Source organism: Equus caballus, chromosome 12 (assembly GCF_041296265.1).
Source record: "Equus caballus isolate H_3958 breed thoroughbred chromosome 12, TB-T2T, whole genome shotgun sequence".
Classification (NCBI taxonomy): Eukaryota; Metazoa; Chordata; class Mammalia; order Perissodactyla; family Equidae; genus Equus; species Equus caballus.
In genome coordinates this window covers 46,806,559-46,827,354 of record NC_091695.1, presented here as the reverse complement: position 1 = coordinate 46,827,354, position 20,796 = coordinate 46,806,559, and the positions used below count along the sequence as shown (strand labels likewise).

Genomic DNA, 20,796 nt, shown 5'->3' with positions numbered 1-20,796 from the left:
AACTGAAAACTGAAGTGACCAGGATTCTTATTCGGACATTACTTTTCTGTCTTATTGAGGTGAGGGAGAGATCTTTGATTAGAACTGGCTCCCATGGGTCTTTGTACTCGTACGCTTCTTACATGTTCCTACACATCCGGGCTTGCGGTCTTGACAATGAGCCAGTTCAATCCAAAAACTGGGCTGGACGTTTAATAACCACCGTTGGAAAGTTTCCTCGGTCCTTTAATGGTGGCCGGCCTGGAATTTAGTCTTGAATCTTCCCACTTGCAGATGGTAACAGCCCCTGGTTTGCTGTCACGTGTATAAAGGTTAGAGTTACTGTCCAAGAAAATCTCTCCTTTCCAGTGGTGATGACGAGGGAGACGTGGTCCCTTCCGTTGCATCGAGGGACCGAGTCTGCTCCTTTGGGCTTAGCTTTGGGTTGGCGGTCTTCGTTTAAAGATTTTTTTTTTTTTTTTTGCCGTTCCATAATATATTTCTTTGATCCTTTATTTGTTTTAAGTCAAAATGTTGCTTAAATTGCTTAGCAAACAGCAGCTCATGCCTTTTGATTTGTGGTATGTGCTCAGATAGTACAAAAGAGTCACTTCTCACTCTTCTGGGCAGTGGCTTGTGACTGCCACCTGGTTCTCCAGGGAAGTGAGTCGTGCGTGGCGTCCAGGACGGAAGGTCCCTGTAGGAGGCCTGCCTGTCCGTCCCCACCCCGTCCCCTTACCCCGGGCAGTGATCACCTGGGATGGGGACACCCCTCTTACGGGAGTCATGGCAGGATGCTCAGGATACCCTCCCGCAGCGGAGCCACACCAGCCCCAGCCCAACGCCATCTGTCTCTATTTTGCTAAGGATAATCAATCGAGTGCCACAAATGGTTCTGGGAGACAATTATGCAAAGCGCACTAGAATAATAGGACTTTGTATCCTGCAAACGTGGCTCCTGTAACCAGCAGAAATGAAAGCCTGGGTTGCTCGCTCTGCACTCCCAGAATGGGCTTCAACTGCGCGCTGGGAGCTGGTTTCCCCACCTTGTACCGCCCGCCTCATCGTGTTTTAATGATGCGAAGAGACTTAATTTAGTCTACAGATCCTTGCCTGTAAAATACCCTCAGGTTTCGTTTCTCATTCACAGTTCCTCCCATCCCAATCCTAAAAAAGAAACCGCTTCCTGTCGAGTTTACGGGAGAATGGTGTCTTGCCGCATCGTTTCACAGGGATCAGATATGTTCACCTGGAAAATGTCGGTGGTGCTCCGCTGCTGTTGTGGGTGCCAACTTTTCTAAGAAAGCTTGGAATTTTTGGCGGAGCTCATCTGGCCAAGCTTTTGCTTAATGATTTAATCCAAATGCTGGGCCAGCTGCATCAGCGAAATTTAGTCACTTGAGAGAAACGCAGCTCTCAGGCTGCCCCCCACCCCACTGCAGCAGAGCTCTGGGGCGGGGTCTGGTGCCGTGTGCTAGTTACCCCTCCAGAGTTTCTGATGCCCACTCAGGGGCGAGACTCGAAGGAGGGACAGAGGTGGTCTTTTGAGGAGGAGGAGGAGAGGCACTTACAGCATTGCTGGGGCGCATCTTAAATAGTGATGACGATGCTGGTGATTCTGTGAATCTGCTCGGCGCCAGAACAGAACGCCACGGACTGGGCGGCGTAAACAGCGCTTATTTCTCACAGTTCTGGAGGCTGGACGTGCGAGAAGAAGGTGCCGGCAAATTTAGTTTCTGCTGGAGGCTCTCCTCCTGGCTCGCAGACGGCCACCTCCTCGCTGGCCCTTCCTCTGGGCACATGTGCAGACACAGAGCTTTCTCGTATTTCTCCCTCTTCTTGTAGGAACAATTCTGATTAAGGCTCCACCCCATGACCTCGTTTAACCTTAATTACCTCCCTACAGATTCCATCTCCAAATATCATCACAGTGGGGGTTAGGGCTTCAAAATACAAGTTTTGGGGGAGACGCAATTCAGTTCGTAACAGTGATGATGGTGGTGATGATGATGATGATGATCATGACAATGGTGATGACAGTGATGATGCTGGTGATGGTGATGATGGTGGTGATGATGATGACGATCATGACAATGGTGATGACAGTGTTGATGGTGATGATGGTAGTGATGATGGAGGTTATGATGATGGTGGTGATGGTGGTGATGATGGTGGTGATGATGATGATGACGATCATGACAATGGTGATGACAGTGATGATGCTGGTGATGGTGATGATGGTGGTGATGATGATGACGATGATGACAATGGTGATGACAGTGATGACGCTGGTGATGGTGATGATGGTGGTGATGATGACGATGATGACAATGGTGATGACAGTGATGACGCTGGTGATGGTGATGATGGTGGTGATGATGATGATGACGATCATGACAATGGTGATGACAGTGATGATGCTGGTGATGGTGATGATGGTGGTGGTGATGATGACGATGATGACAATGGTGATGACAGTGATGACGCTGGTGATGGTGATGATGGTGGTGATGATGATGATGACGATCATGACAATGGTGATGACAGTGATGATGCTGGTGATGGTGATGGTGATGGTGGTTATGATGATGGTGCTGATGGTGACGATGGTGATGAAGGCGGTGATGGTCCTGCTGACGGTGGCCATAATGGTGACAGTGGTGGTGATGATCGTGGTGATGATGACGATTAGGGTATCGGTGATGACAGTGGTCGTGATGAATCTCTCCAGTTGCACAGAATTTTAAAGCTCACCAATGCTCATATATGTGTTCTCATTTAACGTACCACAACCCAATGAGATGGGCATTTATATCCCCAATTTATAGTAGAAACGGAATTATAGAGAGATGGATGCCGAGGCTTCCAAAATCAGTAAGGGGCCCAGTCTGGGGTCTCCAGGCCTCCTGACTTCCAGTCCGAGGCTCTGGGCTCTGGAGGGAGGAAGACACTTGGCCTGGTGTGTTTACCTTTCTTGCATCCTGGCGTGGAGTGAACGACGTCAGGAATCCTTGTGCTTTTTAGATTGCTCCGTCCGAGGGAGCAAACATATCCTGATTCTGCAGATAAAGACGGAGTGGAAAGAAGTCCACAGAAGCGTAAGCTCTAAGTGAGGGAGGGAGTGCAGGAGGGAGAGGGGTGGAAACGGCTGCTGATGGCTCGTTTGCTGTGCAGGCTGGCTCGGCGCTGCTGCCCGGCTCTGTAATCACACGCCAATGCAGGTGTGCTGTGAAGCTGTTTCACAGATGTGGCTCACATCTTCAGTCAGTTGATTTGCAGTAAAGAGAGGAACTCTCCGTCATGTGGGTGGGCCTCCTCTAATCAGTTGGAGGCCTTAGGAGCAAAACCTGACGTTTCCCCGAGAAGAAGGGATTTGGTCTCAAGACTCTAACATAGAAAGCTTGCCTGAGTCTCCAGCCTGCCGGCCCGCCCCACAGACTTCAGACTTAGAACCGCACAATCGCATGAGCCAATTCCTTAAGATAATCTGTTAATGTGTGTGTGTGTGTGCAGACACACACGCCCCATGTCTGTTTCCCTGAAGACCTCTGGCTGATACACAGAATTGATTTGAGTGCTTCCTGCCTCCCAGCAGCTCCCTTCTGAAAGGGGCGCCTGTGGTTTTTGGAGGTATCGAGGTGACTTTCTCCCCACACATGTCACTGCTGTATCCGTCTCTGGATTGTATTCTGCAGCTGCTGATCTGACGTCCAGGAGCAGAGAGAGGGAGGAGAAAACAGGAGAAAAGGGCGAGGCAAGGAGAGGCCTTCTGAGCTGTCTAATGTGCGGGGCACGTGAGGGTGAGATCGGTGGGAGGGGACAGCGAAGTCCTGGCCTCGGAAGGCTTTTTGGGGAAAGTTGGGCTCAGTAGCGCTGGCCGCCCTTCAGCGGGTGCGAGCTCTTTGCCCGCCCTGGATAAAGCCTCGTCTGTGATGCAGGCTCTGCTGTCGCCTCCGCTGACGAACAGGTGGGTGAACGGCCTGGGTCGCACAGCTCGTGGGGGACAGTGTTTGTTGCACACGGCCGCCCGACCCCATGCTCCTCCTTGAGCGTCGCGCTGGATGAGAAAGGAGGAGGAGAAAGGGCAAAGCCGGAAACAAGGAGTATTAAATTCCTGGGGTCTCGGGCCGTAAATGGTGCCTGCCCCGCGCGGCAGAGCTGGGTGGTCCCGGGTGCCAATGACTCCGTGGGTGACGGTTCTTTTCCCTCAGGCCCCTCGCTGCGATTCACTCTCCGATCCCCAGGATGTGGCCTCGCTGCTGTCGCACGTTCTCTGGGGGGATGCTCGACTCGTGAAAGTGGCCTCGTATCTCTCCTAAAACCTCAGATCCCGGCCTCCGTCCTTCAGACCCTCCGAGCATCTCATTTGCTTTTGCCCGGAGCTCCAAGTCGAGGCCACACGTTTAGCGATGAAGCCGGAGAGGAATGAGCAGGTTCTCTGAGTCTCTCGCGATGCTGGATGGTGCGGGGAGCATCGTGACGATGACTGATGGCTCTAGAATCCATCTCCTCTGCTCTGGTCGAAGCAGCTGCCTCTGAGCTGCTGGACGGGCCAGAGACAAAGGCAGCCTGACGTTTGTCTGGGTTCTGGGTGGATTGCACTTTTTTTTGGGAAACTGATGAGATCCACCCAACAGGCACGTCTATTCCCTGTTCCTCCAGGCTCCTTTCTGAATTTCCTTCCTTTTTTAGTGATTCAAAAACAAAACTATTCATAGCGCCTCATTGGGTTGAAATCCACATGGATTTTAGAGCAAGGTCAAGGTGATTTTGTTTTCTCCCTCAGCCTGACGCTTTTGTGTTGAGTGTCGTGAGCGGTGTCCCAGGATCTGCCCTGTTGTGCTGCCTTCTGTGCCGCAAATGGTACGAGCTGACACTGGGACATTGCAAAGTTAATGAAGGTGCATTAAACACACAGACACGTGCACATGCATCCACGTGCACACAAAGACATGCACACACACATACACGCACACACATACCTGCATGTACACACGTAGAGCTGCACATATGGATACACATAGACCTGCTCACACAGACACACATGCATGCACACGCAGAGACACACACATATGTGCGTGTGTGCACATAGACCTGCACATGCACACAGACACACACATACATGCACACACACTGGCCTGCGCATGTGCACACACAGACACATGCTCACCCTCTAGAGGAGCTCATCTAATTTCGGAATGTGGAGGCTGTGGCTGTGCCTGTAAATCCAGCCCCAACGGGTGTTTTGCAGCGTTGTCCCCACCAGGTGCATGATGACTGCTTTCCCTCATCCCTCTGGGGTCCTCCTTCTCCAGCTTTCCTGCTCAGGGAGACCGCCACCCACATGACCCCTGCACCCCCACCCACGATGGACCCTTGACCCAAAGACGGATCCTGGCCTGCCCTTCAGCTCACCTGGACCTCTGCCCGTTGACTTCGCACCTGAGCCAGGCAGATGTTCTGTCTCGGAGGGCGGTCAGACAGCGAGGAGGAGCAGAGCAAAGTCCAGCCGTTCCGGAGGCCGACCGTTTCTCAGCTTCTCTGGGCCCAGCTGGCCTGCGACCTGGCGGTTCCAGCCATGAGCAAGAAGGCAGGAGCCTGTTCTCAGGAGAGCAGACGAGACGCACGGCCACCACCAAGGAAAAGGGTGCATCGTGCAAGTGACTAGAAAAGAAAGCAGGGGAGAGTGAGAAGAGAAAGGGCCGAGGGCTTGGGGGTGAGGAGGCGACCCGTCCTCTGGGGCCAGGCCTGAGCAGAGACAGGGCCGCCGGCTGGGCAGCTGGGCACAGCACTGCAGGGAGAGGGGCCACGCAGGGGCCTGGAGTCTGGAAAGGACGGGGCGTGTGGAGGGAAGGAGGCGGGCACATGGCCTGCAGTGGGATCCCAGGCAGGGTGAGGGAGGAGCGTGGGAGGGGAGCTGGGCTGAACCACGGCCCCCAAAGGACATAGGTCCTCGTCCCTGGAACCTGAGAATGTGGCCTTAGACAGCACAGACTCTACAGATGCGGTTAAGGATCTCGAGATGGGGACGTTACTGTGGACTATCCGGGGGGCTCCGAACCATCACAAGGGCTCTTATGAGAGGATGCACGCAGAGGAGGAGGCCGCGTGAAGATCCAGCAGAGGCTGGAGGGCTGCGGCCCCAGAAGCTGGAAGAGGCGGTAAGGACCCTCCCCTGGAGCCTCTGGAGGGAGCGCGGGGGCCCTGTGACACCTCCATGTCAGACTTCCTCTGACCCTTCAGGCACCTTAGCACTGTGGGTGCTGTCATCAGCATCACCTGCACGGGAGCCGGCCCCCCTTCGAGCCCAGGGAAGCAGGGCCAGGGCCACAGCCGAGGGCCCTGGGAGAGATGCCAAGACAATGCCCCCCGGGGGCTTCCAGGTAGTCAGCGAGCCATGCCTGGGGACCTCGCGATGCACAGGGGCTTTGAAACCCACATCGTGTGTGTTGATGGGGAGGCAGCGTTTGACCCTTGCAGAGGGAGTCAGGAAACACCAGATTTCGTCCTAGCTCTTTGCGTGGGTGACGACGAAAAGCTTCGTGTTTCCTGTCCGACCAGATCATATTTTTATTTCTTTTTCCCTCTTGCGGTGTGTTTAGAAGCAGCTGGCTGAGGCGGGAGCTGGGCATGCTGGTGCCTGCCTCTCGTCCTTGATCCGATGACCTTCTGAAGGGTAGGCAGCGTGCCACGGGCAGGGCACCAGCTCCCACTTACCCGGTTGATGGGATAAGCCGCTCGTGACAGTTCACCACCTGCCACTGAAGGGGGAATCTCACGCCAGAGAGTTTGACTGTGGCCCAGAAGCTTTTAAAAAATTCCTTGCCCTCATTTACACATCCAGGAATTTCATATAAAAATTCAGACTTCCAGCGTCCCTTGAAAAATGAGGAGAGGGGGCCTTTGTGTGTGTTGCCATTTGGCAGGAGTTTGGGGACCCTGCACTTTCCAGCTGCCACAGTCCCCACCACTCCTTACTGCTCAACCCGCCAGCCTTGTCCACTCTGTATCCTGGGGTCCCTGCTGGGGACACGCAGTCGGCAAAGCCATTTATTTTTAAGTAGTTCCTTTTGAAAGTTCCTCTGAAAGTCTTGTTTGGGATTCAGAGTCTGTGCTCCCACAGAAACAGGAAAGTGGAAGTTGTATGTCTAGACAAGGGCAGAGAAACTTGGGTAACCCACAGCGTTTGGGCTGATACCCCGTGATATCTGTGATGAGGAGTAACCGGGTTTTGAATTCATCATTTCCTCCTGTATGTGTTGAGCTCCTGGTAAGAGCCACGCCCTCTTCTGGGTGCTGGGGGATACGTCAGTGAGCACACGATGCCCCCGCCCTCCTGGACTGTGCATTAGTGGGACGGATAATTAACAGGTAAACAGATAAACATCTACCACGTCGGGGCTGTTAAATTACATGAAGACACAGATAGTAGGGGAGAGAGGCAGAGAGGAAGGGAGAGGAGCTGTGGAAGGGGGGGCTCTCTTAGGACAGGAGCCCAGCACGAACTGGGACATTTGAGTCGAGACCGGGGGAAAAAGTGAGGGAGGGAGGGAGCCATGCAGATATCTGGGGGAAAGCGTTCCAGGGATGGGATCTGGCACGTGCAAAGGCCCTGGGGTCAGAGTGTGCCTCGTGGGTTTGAGGAACAACAAGGAGGCCGGCCTGGGGAGCAGGGTGGACAGAGGCCAACGACAGTGGTGGGAACTGAGGCCACGGAGGGGCCACATGACTTGGCGAGGATTTGGGGTTTTACTCTGAGTGGATGTGCAGTACCAATAGGACAGAAAAAAAACTCTAAAGTAGAGATCAACCCATCCATCCGACCACTGTGTCATGATCCCGTGTGAAAAGCAGACGTGACCGCGGGAAGGTGAGCAATGTAGATGAAATCTCGCAGAGGTTACACAAAGGAGGCTCCTGGAGTCAGTGGAATGTCCCGGAGCTGCGCCGTCCCATACTGCGGCCACAGGACACGCGTGGCTGCTTAAACTTAATTACAGTTAAATAAAATGTAAGGTCACTTGCTCGCTTGCATCATGTGTGTTTCAAGTGCTCCGTCCCTGCCGTATTGGACCGCGTTGTTCTGGAAGCTGATGGTTCTCAGTCCAGAGTGTCAGCATCGTGTCCTTACGCCCGGGCACCGTGGGGCTGGTTTTCACCCTTTAAATGGCGAGAGTGTGCGCGCGTGTGAGTCGGCGGCGGGGAGGCTGCCTCCTCTGAGCCAGATGGGGGCAGGGCGGGGGGCTTTTCCTCGTTCCCGGTTAATCAGCAGGGTTGCGAGAGGGTTTGGGGAGCAGAGAGCAGGTCCTTCCCTGCACCCCGCTCAGGCGCTCCAACCCGCCCCGCAGTGTAGATGATGAGCGAAAGTTCCAGTTATTCCGTCTGTTCCCTCTAAGCCAGACCGTGAGCAGGGCCCGTGGAAACCGTCCCCACGCCCCGCCCTGGGGCGCGTGGACAAGGCTGGGGCTGGGCCGGCCGCTCCCCGTGGGCTGGGATAAGCCCGCTCCCGCGAGCGCACGCTCAGGCCCCGGCTCACGTCCAGAGATGAGGCAGGTGCGGGAGCTGCTCCTCGTGATGCAAAAGCGACGAAGTGGCATCAGTCCACAGCGCCGGGAAGCAGAGGGAAAGAGGTCGAGAGCTTTGGGGAAACAGGAAAGCCGTGGACACATGATGACCGCTCCCACAGGCCCCAGAAAGCCCTCTGCCTGCGTCGGTGTGGAGAGCCAGGGGCCAGACAGATCTGCGTCAGGACCCCAGAAAGTCTGGGTGCTGGATGCCAGGTTCTTCGGTGCTGAGGATGCAGGTGAGGTTGGACACAGGAGCATTGGCTGAATGTACGGTGACTTACTAGGCCCGTGTGGCCAGGCTCGTGGGGACCCTGCTGACCTCACACCTCCCAGCTAGCATCCCTCACTCACTCACTCTGCTGCAGACACCCGGCCTCCTGCTGTCTCTCAAGGATGCCAAACACGTTCTGGCCCCAGGGCCTTTGCACTGCTGTCCCCTCTGAATAGAACCCCTCCCTCAAGTATTCTGTGTTTCATCTCCCAGTGAAAGCCCCCCGAGGGGTGCCCTCCTATGGGCAAGAGCAGCCCACACCCAGGGTTTCCAGTCCTCGTGTAGATGCTTCGAATCGAAAATGGGAACAGACAGCTGAGAATCACCGTTCGTCAAGGGAAGATCGCCAACATGAAAGGCAGACGCTAAACAAGCAGAAATAAAGATGCCAGACAGAAACCGAGAAATGGAGAGAACAGAAGGGAACTTCAAAAATACATACCTAACGTTCCTCAGTGCGGTGAGAGGAGACAGAGCGCATGTGAAATGGAGCATTCACGGGGCTCTCGAATATGGATAACGAGAGCAAAATGCGATGGCAGCAGCGTGAAGAAGAACGCAGGGAGACAGATGGGACAACTGGACCACAGCGATGACTCACGGAGCCGCCAATCGGGGCCAGCGTCTGAGCAATGGAATTTCCAGAGGGAGCAGAAAGGAGACGGAGGAGAAATGAGCCAAGAGGTCACGCAGGGCAGGGCCACTGACCAGCACTCAAGAGTCCCCGTTGAAAAGGCCCCTGAATTTCCAGGGCAAATGCCCCCAACGAGGTTGGGGGTCATGAGAGCTCAGACTTTAGGAATAAATATAAAAATACAGTTCTGATGTTTCAAGAGAGAGAAACGCATTTTCGTCCAGAGGATGGGGGATCGCACGTCTCAGCGGGGGCAGCACTGGAAGCTCGTTGACCGGGAACTTAGTCTTTCCTTCCAAACTCCAGGGGCGGAACCTCCCAGAGCAGTATTCCAGGAAAGGAGCATGAGGCTTCCCGAAGGCCTTCCAGACGTGCATGTTCTCAATACGCGTCACTCACGTGCCCCCTTTCTCGGGGAGCTGCTGGAGGAGGAGCCCCCCCCGTTGAGGGGTCAGCCAGGAGACAGGGGGACCGTGGCCTGGCGGGGGCCCTGGCACTGGGAGAGGCCAGAGTGCCCGGGACGAACTGGGACCACCGACCGTGGCAGGCGTGGGAGCCGACTGTGCCAGGCCGGGTGTTGCCTGGAAGCGAAGGAAACAGAGAGGTGGTCTGGGGTGTTTGCACCTGCACGTGACAATTTACACCATGTCAGAACCTGGCGGTAAAGTAATGATAGGTAAATGGAAAAGCAGAGTTTAGAATGTGGCTGTCACTCACGCAAAGGAAAGGTGATCGTAGTTGACGGGCTCTCGGCCTCGGAGGAGAGTGCGCAGCCGTCCAGTGTAAATGCGGCATGAGGATCGAGCCGAGGCCTGGGGCGCGGCTGTGCTGGCCTCATGATAAGTGAGCTGGTCCCTCATCTGCCCTGGGAGGACGTCAGTGACTAATATTTACACGGGAAGAAATCAAGACATCGCCAGAAGTGTGCTGTTTACCGACACGAGGTGAAGACCGGGAGAGCGGCTGGGTGTTGCCCGTGGTCGGCTGGGGAGGCGGGAGGGCGGAGCGTGGCAGCTTACAGCCGGTGCAGACAGCTTTGATTTTCAAAGCATCCCCCGGATGCAGGGCCCTGATAGAGACTAAAACTTGATTTTGTTTTTTTCAAGAAAATCTTTAATATGACCCTGCCCCACTCCCCGTGATCTCACCTTTGCCCGGTGAACTCCTATGCATCCTTCAGAACCAGAGCTCCTCCTCTGCAAGATGCTTTCCTAACCGGCCCGGGGCAGAACCAATGGAGCTTTCCTTCTGGTGCCTGTGTTCCTGGATGTGTACCTTTTACGTATTCTATTAGGATGGACGGTTTCTGCATCAGTCCCCCCAGGTAAACTGCCAAGTTCTTTGAGGAGAGGGTGCCCCATCCCTCCTGTCTTTGGGGTCTGGGTGTCCAGCACCAGACCTGGATGCTCGAGACTGCAGCTGAAACGGGCAGAGGCTGGCGGGTCGGAGTTGCTTGTAATTTCTCACACCGGCCACCAGGTGGCGGCATTAACACAGGACAGCTTGGTTGGTGCAGGCGCGCACCCGGTTAGGAAGCCGGGGTGCCGACCGTTCATGTAAGATAGTTACAGATCAGCTGTTTATACCCTGAAGAAGTGTCTGTCCCTGTGTGTCCGTCCTCGAATTGCTCATCAGCGAGCTGTGAAGCAGAAAACGACCCTGTCTCAGTCTGCTCGGGCCACCTCCAAATACCGTCACGCTGGGAGTCAGGACGTCAGCACAGGAGTTTGGGGGTACAGAAACACTCAGCCCATAACAGATGCAAACGGCGCGTCCGGGAGGTGGGTGGGTTTGGGGCCGAGGACGTTAAGGAGTCTTCTCCGTTTGCCGTGATGCCTCTGTCATCTGTAGTTTCACCACGCTTTGCTTGTAACGTGTAACCTGCTGGCATCCTTCATGTGTAACTCTGGGAGCAGTCGTGTGTTCACGTGTGTGTCAGGCTCCGTGTTTGCACACGCCGTTAGATATCTTGTCTAGTTCATCAGGAGACGCCCCCACAGCTTTCTGGAATGAGGGAGAAGGAGGGAAGAAGTCTGGCATTCACTGAGCATCCGCCACAGACCATGCAGGGGGCTGAAGGCTTTAGGGGTCAAATGCGACCCTCGGATCCTCTGCATATCTAAATACCACAAGCGTGTTTCACAGATCAGCCAGCGAGGCGGAAGTGACATTTGGGGCTGTCACACTCCAGGCTTGTATCCCCTCTCTGAGCGGCCCCGTCCTGGGATTCAAGCTGATAAGACCCTGTTCGTCTTTGTTTCTCCATCAGAATGAGCGCAGCTCCACGGGGGCAGAGACCGAGGCCCCCACAATGACCGAGTCAGTATGTCCCCACACGTGTCACTCGTGGGTCCCCAGCAAATACTGATGGGCGAATGAATGAAACCCCCTGTGACCCCTGCTGGGTGCCAGTTCACAATGGTGTTTCTCATCTTCCTCTCCTAATCTCCTCCCTGTGAAATGTTAATACCGTGGATACGCTGCAAGTGTCTGTGTGTGCTGTCTGTGTGGCTCTGCCTTATGCGTGAAAAGAGTAAAATATTTTTGCCCCCTGAGAACTGATTTCAATTTTCACCCACCAGGAGGGAGCGGATATCACCCTTTTAAGAATGGCTTAAGATAGTTGAGCTTTCTGGTTTGGGGAAAATGGCCAGTTTTTCTGTAACTGGGTCACTTCTACTGGGGATCCTCAGAGAGGAAAGGGGAAAAGAGAAGAATGGAAGAGAAGTCGGGGCTTCCAGGGGCGGCTGCAACGAGTGGCCCCAGATTGCGGTGCTGTTTGTGTCCTTCCCAGTGCAGAGGCTGAAGCCTGAAATCAGGGTGTCGCAGGGCCGCACTCCCTCTGGAGGCTCATGGGGAGGGTCCTTCCTGCCTCTTCCGGCTTCTGGGGGCTCCAGGCATCCTGGGCTTGTGGCCGCATCTCTCCAGCCTCTGCCTCTGTCCCCACGTGGCCTCATCCTCTGTATTTCAATCCGCCTCTGCCTCTGTCTTACAAGGACGTTTGTGGTTACGTTTAGGGCCCACACAGATAGTGTCTCCATCTCAAGATCCTTAACTTCATCACGTCTGCAAAGCCCCGTTTTTGGCACGTCAGGTTGTCTATCCCCAGGCTCGCTGAGCACCTGGTGCATCATGGAGGAGAGGTAGCTGTGCCCATCGCAGAGAAGGAGCTGGGACCTACATGAAGGGACAGGGTCGTCATCGCACTCCATTTGAGCACCACGTCTGTGTGGCCGCGAGGAAGCTCTTTCGAGAATGTGCCTGGCGCCCGTGTCGTCCACAGCACGGGGCTGACCTGCCCCCTGGGTCCCGAGAAGGTTGTAGGGTCTGGGAGGTACCAAGGGACTGACGAAGACACAGCCGCTTGTCCCCCATCCGAAGCTCGTGTGGGAGGAAGGGTCTCGTTCAGGTGCTGGGGTGCCGAGCAGGTCCCTCGATAGAGCCAGTCGACAGATCTCCGTTTCTCTTGGCTTTCGGTTTCTGCACATTTTCCTGATTGCCACTTGTCTCTGGGACTTTCACACCATTTTAGGGCTCTCCATCGCTAGTTCTCCTCAAGGGACATTTTCTTCCATCTCCTCTCAGTTTTGAAAGCATCTGAGCATCTGCTGTGTGGTGATTCTTAAACTTTTCTTCCAGACGTGAGCAACGTTGATCTTGTCACTCTATTAAAAAAATGTCGCTCTGCACAGTGTCCTCACTTATGCAGGGCTGTCAAGGGTCATGTCCTAACGCCAAGCGGAGGACAGGGTTTGGGCAGGACAGACGTGCCTGTCTGTGGCTACAAGTCCCAGGCTTCCCATTTAAAAGCTGCAGCTGGTGGCGACAGTTCTAAAAAGGTCACGCCAATCAGGAAATCCCAGGGAAGAAAAAGGACGCCAGAGTCAGTTTCCAGCTAGGAACGATGTTTCTACCGGGAGAGTCAGTGTTGACTAAGTCACGTCAAGGACCGAGCTGGGTACCACTGTAATTCGCCCACTCTTTTGGGACACTCAGTATGTATTCACTTGCTCACAACCTCTGGCCTCTCTGCTTTAGGGAGGGCTGTCGGGGAATGTGGGGTGGGGGGCGGTTCTTGGGCCTGGGGAGGTGAGGAGGGTAAGACATGGGTCCCTGGCCTGCCATAGCTCACCTGGCCAGCACCATCTCTCAGCAAGCCAAGTCCTTTTTTTGTTGTTGTTTTTGAGGAAGATTAGCCCTGAGCTAACTACTGCCAATCCTCCTCTTTTTTTGCTGAGGAAGACTGGCCCTGAGCTAACATCCGTGCCCATCTTCCTCTACTTTATATGTGGGACGCCTACCACAGCATGGCTTTTGCCAAGTGGTGCCATGTCCGCACCCAGGATCCGAACCGGCGAACCCCGGGCCGCCGAGAAGCAGAACGTGCGCACTTAACTGCTGCACCACTGGGCCGGCCCCAAGCCAAGTCCTTTGACGCAGAGCTGTTTCCAAGTGGCTTCTAGTTGCCAACATGGTCATCAGAGACCACAGGGATTGCCAACAAAATAGAGAAATAAATAGCAAAGAGAAGCATGTGGTCTTCCTTGGTTTGCCTGTCGCGTTAGAGGTGTTTGTAAGCTCTCAGGCTGGTCTTGGTACCGACTGGAATTCTTGTCCATCGTTTCTGTTAATGTTTCCAGGACAAGCTCCAGAGACTTGGCATTTAAGGCCTGAGATTTATTCAAGAGAGAGAAATCGCAGCCAGCTGTGACACTCCCAAGGCCGGATTGATGTCAATTAGTGTGAGATTTCAGCCACCGGCATCCCGGCGTGGTACCACTCATGGTTCAGCCCGTGCTGCCGGGGTCGGGGTACGGGCTCGAGTTGGCTTCTATTGGAAGCGAACCCCGAGCTGTCTACGATGGACGCCTTCAAATCTGTGCTTTATTAGGAACAATTTGCAATACAGGGTCCAGCCTCAGGTGTATGTTAGCGTTGCAAAGAAAGAACTCAGTGCAAAGGTTTCTCTGCTTTTCAGACCTTGGAGTTTTAGATGCATTCTCTAGCTGCCTCTCTTGGAGGCCTTTCGGCTCCTGGAAAAGCATCTTTTATGGCTGAATCTGTGTTTTATTCATCCTTTAATGAGAGAGGGCCTGGCACATAGTAGGTGTGCTTGCTGATTAAATAAATGGATGAAAAATAATTCAGCATCGAGTTGGGAGAAGACCTCATGCCCAGACAGAATAGTCGGTTGTGGTTTTAGATTTTACGGTGCTGGAGAGATTGCATGACCCACGGTGGCCTCCTGAGGCGGGTTCCGGACAGCTCCGTGCTGTCTGTGAGCCACGGGCATGGCTGTAGCTCCTGCTTTTGCCCCCAGCTAACCACGTAGTCGGGGCTGGTTCCTAATTTAAGGCTTGGTTCTTCTGTCTGCGAAATGGGCCTAAGTTGTCCAGCCCTTTGAGCAGAGGGCACGGGGGGAGGGGGGTGAAGGTAATAGGGCAGTTAGCTTAGGGCCTGCTCCGTTCCTCCGCACGTGTCCGCGCTGTCGCTCCATCGCTTGAGTTTCTCTCTCAGTCCCAGCCTCTGATCGCTCCCCTGTTCAACGGTGGCACTTCTGCCCGTCTCGGGGACCCCTTGTGAGCGCTGCAGATCATTTACCCAGCGGCCTTCAGGACTTGTTACTGTGGTCATCAGCTGGCCGCGTGGCTGAGAGAAGGTAATTTGGCTCCCATATGCTTCCAGCTCTCTAGAGCCAGTGGCCTGTCTGGAGCCCACCGTTGGTGCTCTGGAAAGCCCACCTCTTGGTGCCCCCTTTGTCTCGCCCAGTCTCCGGGGCTCCCTTCTCATGTGTCGTATGTCCTTGTCAGTGGTATTTAAAAGATCTCCCAGCAGCCTCTTTCCCATCATTGGCACATAAATAACGAGCGTCGTGCAATCAGTGGTGTCTTGTATTTGATGAAACCCGGTTGTCACGGTGACAATAAGCCAGGAGGGGGTGTCAGGAGGTCACTTGGTCTGGGGCTCAGCAGACTTCCCTGGACACAGCCGTCCACCTGAAAGCTGAGTAACCCAGCTCGGGAGCAGGCAGGCGGGTGGGGAAGGACCTCTTCCCAGGCTGGGAGCCGTGTGTCGAGTCTGCAGGTCCCACGGCAGGAAGGTGCTGGCTGTGCGGAAAGTAGAACGAGGAGGGGGAGGCTGGCCCCAAGCACGGGGCCCGCGTGACACGTGGCCTCGAAGGCCACGGGCGGATTCTGGATTCGCAGTAAGAGGCGAACACCTGGTTTCAGTGTGCTCCGTGTGTGATGCTGACTCATGTCTGCTTTTTTAAAAAATTGTGGTAAAATACATATTTCCAGTGTCACTGCATCTTCCTGCTTTTCAAGAACATTTAGAAAATTAGATTTTTTTCAATTTGGTAAAATATATGTAATGTAGAAATGGCCATCTTAACCATCGTAGGTGCATGGTTCTGTGGCATTAAGCACGTTCACAATGTCCTGCAACCATCACCACCGTCCGTCCCCAGATCGTCTCCACCTTTCCAAACTGAAGCTCTGCCCCCGTTAAACGCTCACTCCCCACCTCTCCCCCGCCCCTGGCGTCCAGCATCCTACTGTCTGTCTCTATGAATTTGATGACTCCAGGGACCTCATATGAGTGGGATCACACGGTATTTGTCCTTTGTGTCGGGCTTATATCACTCGGCATCATGTCCTTTTTAAGGCTGAGTGCCATTCCACTGTGCGGATGTGCCACACGTCGATAATTCGTTCATCCGTCGATGGACGCTTGGGTTGCTTCCAGCCGCGGACTGTTGTGAAGGATGCTGCTGCGGACAGGGGCGCACGAATGGTTCTTTAGACCCCTGCTCTCAGTTCTTTTGGGTATAGACCCAGAGTGGGATTCCTGGATCAAATGGTGATTCTATGTTTAATGTTTTGGGGGACCCTCCATCCTGTTTTCCACGGCAGCTGCACCATTTCACCTTCCCCCCAGCAATGCACGAGGTTCCGGTTTTTCCACATCCTCGCCAACACTCGTCGTTTTTGTTTTGCTCATACAGTAGCCATCCTAACGGCTGTAAGGTGGTGCACTCTGTCTTTTTAAGTAGCTTTGTGTCTGTGGAACTACCAGGACAATATTGTAATGGTGGAGGGGGAGCCTGACCAGGGGCCTAGCTAGGAGGCCCCCAGCCCTGCAGGTGGTGGGCCCCACATGGGGTCTTTGAGGGCCTGGCTGCATCCCAGGGGCCATTGTCCTTGGTTTTGCTCTGTACTGACGCAAGACTGAGTGATCACAAGAGGATGCCTGCTCGCACCCTGGGATGTGCGGACCTCAGCCTGACGTGGGAAACTGGCTCTAATATCTTTCTTAATTGGCGTGAAGTTAGTGACCTGGGCTCCCCTTCTCTTGGTTGATTTCTCTGCATCTGCTGCCCCCTGGCCGGAACAGCACAGGCATCGGACCCAGCAGAGCTTTGTTGCTTCTGCTGCTGACTGGGTTCGAAAAACCCCTTGATCAACCCATTCCTGAAGCGTCTAAGATGAGGCTTCGCTTTATATAGGCCAGGGTTTCAGATAAAAACTGGTACATATGGAAATTAATCTTTCCTGTGGCTCTTGTTAGAGACCATGACTTTCTTTCCTTAAAGGAACTTTGTTTTCATCATTACGATACCCATCGCCAAGGCGGAACCAACGCTTTTGTCCAGAATCCCATGTCCCCAGAATGTTTCCTTCCAGGAGCGTCACCGTTTCAGCTTGAAAAAGACATTTCCAATGGAAGATACGATGTCACAGAGATTATGGTAATTCTAAGAAGTTTAGAGTGGGTTTATGGAAATGGGTAATAAATATTGCATATAGAGACTCAGAGGTTTTTTTAAAAAAGCAATATTTGTTATGCTAATTTTGAATTGCCAGGATTTCTGCAGGCTTGGAAGTGGATGATGTTTTTCATTCTTTTTTTAAAATGTTAGGAGGAGGATTTTTCCGTTTGGAAAAGTTATCAGGGTAGTTGAGAACTTTGCGTCTGTGCCAAAGAGGTGGGCCCTTAAACAGGCGATGGCTTTCGGAAGACAGGGACACACAGCGATGCTGGATTGTTCGTGCCCGGCTCCTTGCTATCGCCCCGCGGGCCAGCAGATGGCCTGCAGCTTAGAAGCGTGCCTTTGGCATCAAGACACCATCTCTCCATCCTTTGACTGGATAGGTGAGGTCATAAAGATGACCTGGAAAACCCGACCCTGGTGACCTGTTGATAATGGCATCACCTCGAAAAGGCACATGAAGCCAGATGATCCTTTGGCACCCTCAGTCCCTCTTGTCCCCACTTTCCATGGCCAAGGCAGCAGCTCTGACGGGGGTCCCAGGAGCCCTTACGCTGCCCCCTCCAGGAAGTGGGAGTAGGAGTGACAAGGACTCCTGTCCGTGGTTTTCCAGCACTCGGTGCTTGGTTATGGTTTTGAAGCAGAAAAATTTTTATTTTTTAAGGTATAATTCACATACCACGCAACTCACCCATTTACCATGTATAATTCAGTGGGTTTTGGTGTATTCGCAGATATATGCGACCACCACCACCACAGTCAGTTTCAGAACACTTTCCTCACCTCCAGAAGACAGACTTTTACTATCATTCTCCTAACCACTCCCCTCCCTGCCCCACCCAACACGAACCCACTTTCTGTCTGTATGGATTTCCCTAGTCTGGACATTTCTACAGACGGAGCCGTACAGTATGTGGCCTTCTGTGTCTGGCTTCTTTCACTGAGCAGCACGTTCTCAAGGTTCATCCATGTCGTAGCAGATGTCGCTGCTTCCTTCCTTTTCATGGCTGAGCAATATTCCATTGTACGGACAGACCACAGTTGGACGCCCACTCATCAGTTGATGGCTTCTCTGCTTTCTTGCTGTCGCAAGATGTATTTAGGCTTGCCAGATCAGCCCCCATGGCCGATGACCTCTTCCCAGAGCTGGTGTTAACCTGGGAGTGGATCAGTTTCAGCATCCCACACTGGCTGAACAGGGTAACTGAGAAAAAGCTGGAATAAGATAAAAACAATAAATAGAATAGTGACAACTTGTACTTGTTACTTGCCTTGGTCAGCTTACACTAGTTTATGTGAGGTGACAGACGTCCCCGTGTTGTCAGTGGCTTCCGGCCGTCTGGTGACAATGCAGTAAGGCTTTCTCCCAGTCTTGTCTCTGTCCCAGGATCTTCGTAAATCGTTGGGAGACACCCGCGCCCGTACGTTTACTATGATCTACGGTTGCTTTCTTGCTACCGCAGCTGTCCATCCTTCTCACCCCTGCTCTCTATCCCTGTCAGCATCCTTGTCACCGTCGTCTTTACGGTGCCCGTTACGTGGCATGGACAGCTCACATTTCTGTAGCCAGCCAGGGCCTGGCTGCTTCATGTGCTGTGGTCCGTTGAATAATGGCCCCCCAATGAGGTCCACATCCTAATCCCAAAAGCCTGTGACTGTGTTACCTTGCGTGGCCGGAGGAACTTGGCAGGCGTGAGTCAGTGAAGGATCTTGAGAAGGGAGATGATCCTGGATGCTCTGGGTGGACCCAGTGTCATCACAGGGTCCTTAAAGGGGGGAGGCACGAGGGTCAGAGTGAGAGAAGGAGACGTGATGATGGAAACAGGCTGGAGAGAAAAAGCGATCTGAAGATGCTGCTGGCCTTGCTGATGGAGGAAGGGGCCGTGGGTCAAGGGATGCGGGGGGCCTCTAGAAGCTGGAAAAGTCAGGGGAACTGATTAGAGCTAGAGAAGGCTAGAGCTTCCTAGAGCTTCCAGAAGGAGCCAGCCCTGATGCCGCCTTGCCTTTGGGCCTTCTGACCTCTAGAACGTGAGATAAGAGATGTGTGTTGTGTTGAGCCACTGCGTTTGTGGTCATTAGTTAGAGCAGCAGTGGGAAGCTCATACTTACATCCTGGTCAGTGAGCAGCAGCCCTTAGGGGCCGGTCCTGTTCTCATCCCTGTAGTACAGATGAGGACGCTGAGCACAGAGACATCAAGTGCCCTCCTCGGACTTTCAAACCCAGGCGTCCTGCTCGCCCCATTGTACCCCTCCTATTTTTCTGCAAAGACGTTCTTCCTTCTTATGATACAAGCTAACACATGGTGACCACGGCTACAGATGCTGGAAGTCACACCAGCGAAGATTAAAGAAATGACAAAGCCCTTGGACCCATCTCTCCCCCGTGGGTGTCACTTCTTCTTTTGTTGCACAAGAAGCTCCCTCTGAGCTCTCTCTTTCTACTTTACGTCGTGGGCTCCTACAGGTCTGTGTCATGCTCGGCATCTCTTTAGAACTGGTCTGCTCCCCGCTTCCCCAGCCGCTCCCACCGGGAGGTGCCAGGAGTCACTTTTGGGCCATTCTTCAGAGTGTGTGTTTTCTGACTCCCTTCTCCAGTGCAGGCTTGGTGTGGGGGTTGAAGGTAGACCTATGGCCTGTCTGTGTTCGGGGTCATAGGCTGACTCACCTGCCAGCACTGTCCGTCTTTGGCGACCCTCCTGCCTAACCAATGCTGTGACTTCATCCTCCCTTGGTCCCGACTCTGCCCCATGGTGCTGTTGGAGGAGCTGGTTCCTCCCCTAGGAAGGAGCACCTGGTACCTCCACTCGGTCTCCTCTCCTCACAGGGATCAGCTTTGAGGCAAATGTCCTCAGCGCACACCACGTGTTCTCTTTGCGTCCCAGGGCTCTGCATTCCCATCTCCTGTTCCAGATGAAAGCCAGCAGGAGACTCCTTCGGCATCCATCCCCGGACAGCCCTTTCTGGGCGTGCGGTTGCCCTGGCAACCACACTCTGCCCCCCATCTCAGCTCACACAGCTCAGGATGGCCCCAGCGTGAGCCCTTGGTCAGTGCCTGGTCCACCCCCAGAGCCAGTTCTCTGCTGAGTTAGGCGTCCCGGCTGGTCGACCAGCTGTCTCAGACCTCCGGCCTCATCCGTGCTCCCTTCAAATAGACAAGCCTTTCCTTCTAGACATCTTCGGAACACGGGATAGAAGGCATCTCTAGGAATGACTAAGTGACTAAGGAATTGTGGGGTCTGGGCCATCTCCATAGGTGGGAACACATATTGATAACAATGTCCCCTTTCATCTGAGTCTCGGAGCATGTGCTTCCTGCTGTTGAAAGTTCTCAAAGACTCCTGGCCCCAGCCTGTGTCTTCATGGCGATTATCGTATCCTGAAGATCTTGCTTCCTTTGCTTGAACCCCTGCAGAGACGGGGAACTCGTCCCTTCCCGAGGTGGCCTGCTGTCTTGGGTCCTCTTCCTTGCGTTGACTTGCATGCTCCCTCCCCTCTTGGCCCCCATCACTCCCACCTTGGCCCAAATTCGTCAGCCCCAAAGGACCAGCCCATTCCCTCTCAACTATGACAGTTC

The 20,796-nt window shown here is 53.8% G+C and overlaps 1 protein-coding gene across 14 annotated transcripts in view; it reads left to right on the top strand.

Annotated features, from left to right (window-relative positions):
* Positions 1-20,796, top strand: part of SHANK2 (SH3 and multiple ankyrin repeat domains 2) — a 561,551-nt gene that overhangs the window by 145,157 nt on the left and 395,598 nt on the right. The window lies entirely within an intron of this gene.